The 2,587-nt window shown below is 54.9% G+C and overlaps 1 protein-coding gene across 1 annotated transcript in view; it reads right to left on the reverse strand.

The window, feature by feature from the left end:
• The window catches only part of FNDC3A (fibronectin type III domain containing 3A), a 220,253-nt gene extending 219,684 nt beyond the window's left edge, over positions 1 to 569 (reverse strand). Inside the window, exon 1 of the mRNA XM_023508068.1 lies at positions 302 to 569. The gene's annotated coding sequence lies outside the window, so the exon portion shown is untranslated. The remainder of the gene's footprint in view (positions 1 to 301) is intronic.
• Between the last annotated feature and the right edge of the window lie 2,018 nt (positions 570 to 2,587).

Consider the following 2,587-nt stretch of genomic DNA (forward strand, 5'->3'; position numbering starts at 1 on the left):
GGGCCGCCCGCCCCCTCGCCGCCGCCCTCGGGCTGGAAGGGGCCCCCGCAAGCGCGTCCCGGGGAGGCCCTGCCTCGGCAGGTGCCCGGCCGCTCGGCGGGTCCCGTCGCCCGGCCCGCTCCCCCTCTGCCCATAGCGGGGGACGAGGGGGGACGGGCTCCTCGACGGGGCTGAGCCCTGTCCGGCGCCCAGGCCCCCGGCCCCAGGCTAACGGTTTCCGCGGCGCCCGCTCGGGGGCGGGACGCGGCCGGGACAGCTCGATGTCCCCCGCCTTTCGCGGAGGGAGTGCCCGCGCTCTCACCTTCGACTCACGCCGTTCTGAGGCAGAGGAAGGCGGCTCCCCCGGCGCCTCTTCTTCGGGTTCCTGATCGTTCTCGCTCTACCTCAGCGGCACAGCCAGCTCTCGGGGTCGCCGTGGCCGTTGGCGCGCTGACTGTTGAGGTGTTTCCCGGCAGTGACGGCGCCGCCTCAGCCCCGCTCTTCGCTCCCTCTCCGAGTAGCTCCCGCTTTCTGTTTCACCCGAGGGACCACGAACGCCGCCGCCGCCATGCTTACTACGGAGCCGAGAGGAGGAGCCCGGCGTCGGCGCGCCCAGTGCGGCTGCGCGAGCCCCGCCGACGGCGCCCCCGGCCGGCCGAGCCCGGGAGCCCCCGCCCGGCGCCGCGGGTCTTTCCCGGGGACGCGAGTGGGCGCGGGGCCGCCCGCGCAGGGCGTCCGGACGCCGTGGTCCGGTTCCCGGGGCGCCCTCAGCCCCCCGGGCTCCGGCTCTGTCCTGAGGCCCGGCCGAGCCTAGCTCGGGATGGCATCCGCCGAGGCCAGGGTGGGAGCCCTCTCGGGAACCGGGAGTTGTTCGCGCTCCTCGGGTCCCTCGCTCAGCTCCCAGACCACATTTTAAGAGCCTACCCTGAGACGCTCGGGTCAGCCCCTTTCCGAAAGCACCGGGACTTAACCCTGGCAGGTGCTTTCAAGACACTCCCCCTAGGGCTAGGAAGCCGACCGAACCGGTCTTGGTTGGATGTTTCGAATCCCACATTCTGTGTTTAAAGCCCAGGATCTGGATAACAAGCAAAAATATTTGGAGTTTCAGTTCGATTGAAAACAGGGGGTGGGGGATTAATCTCTCGGTCTCTTCCCCCGCCAAATCTCGTGGAGACCCATCACCTTAATCTTTACGACAGACTTACAAGTGAACGCCGCGGACCCTCCTTCCACCCGAGGCTGCTGCGGGCGCCGCCGCGAGGCCTGCGGGCCGGCGGGGCTGCGGTCCTCGGCCGCCTCCACGGCAATGAGGAGGGGCGGCAGGATGGGGGTCGGAGCGGGTGACGGACGTGAACGAGCTCCTCGTCTGAACTTGACTTCTGATTATTAATTGTGCGGCCTTTTAAAACAGCGGTTTAGAAAACCATTTCAGGGAAATCTCTTTTGAAAGCACTTACTCTCTACATCCTTAAAGAACACAATGGTTAATGAAATCCTTTGTTGGTGACTGACCATCAAATGTGATCCCTGGCTGTGCCTTAAATCCCAGAGGATTGTGGAAGTATATAGAATTCTTATTTTTTGGTGCTCCCTTTTTTCTCTTTGGAATCTTCTCATCACCTTTTCTAGTCGCTGTCACTGCTCATCTTTTCATATGCCTCTTTATCCACTCTGATCCTTCCTCTTATTCTCTCTGTTTTACTGTTTAACTTTTACTCTTTTCTCTCTCAGGCTGCTTTTGTGGCTCCAGGTGATGACTGATCAGATGTTCATATCCACGGTCAGCTAAGGAGAGGTTCCTTTTCTTCTGGTCAGTGAATAGAACAGTGACTCTCTCTGGACTGGTATCTTGAGAGATTTTCATTGCTTTTCACCATCAACATTTCTTTCTCTATGAGAGATGTTTCCTTTTCTTAACTTCCAGATTCAGCTCTATTCCAGATAAAATTCCTGACAAGCTCATCTTGGAATAACTGAAGTATAACTGTTTATTTTTTTAAAGTATGTTTTATCAGAATGTGGGTGAACTGAGTGGCTTTTCCATATTGTTGCCCGGGTCTAGTTGGTCAGAGACTAAGCTAGTGGTTTCCAAACTGAACTCTAAGCTAGTAAGTTCCAAAACTTCCTGCTCAGGAGCTTTTTAAAAATACAGAATCTTGCAATCTACCCCTGAAGATTCTGATTCGTTTGCTCTGAGGGGAGGGCAAGAAATGGCATTTTTTAAAAAACCATATATTTAAAGAATACGTTTTTGGCATACTTACATGTACAGGCAGAGTTGAAGGAGACTAACAGATAATTTAAGAATGTCATTGAAGTAGACCTGGAGATTGTGGTCAACAATATGCAGTGCTGTCAGGTTGAGTCAAGTAAAGACAGCGATTTATGTCTGGTGGAGAGAGTAAAACATACATCTAATGATCCTAGCCGGTATGAGTTCTCTGGGAACACATGGAGGGACAAGAATGTTCTCTCTGAACAAGTTACTTCTCAGCTTTTCATTTTCCTTATCAATTAAATAAGGATCATTTTTACTCCTCACCTGTCTTGATATCTCAATAATATACAACACTTTGACCACCATGATATCTCAATAATATACAACACT

This window comes from Otolemur garnettii, unplaced genomic scaffold, assembly GCF_000181295.1.
Source record: "Otolemur garnettii isolate 467f Iridium unplaced genomic scaffold, OtoGar3 scaffold00221, whole genome shotgun sequence".
Classification (NCBI taxonomy): Eukaryota; Metazoa; Chordata; class Mammalia; order Primates; family Galagidae; genus Otolemur; species Otolemur garnettii.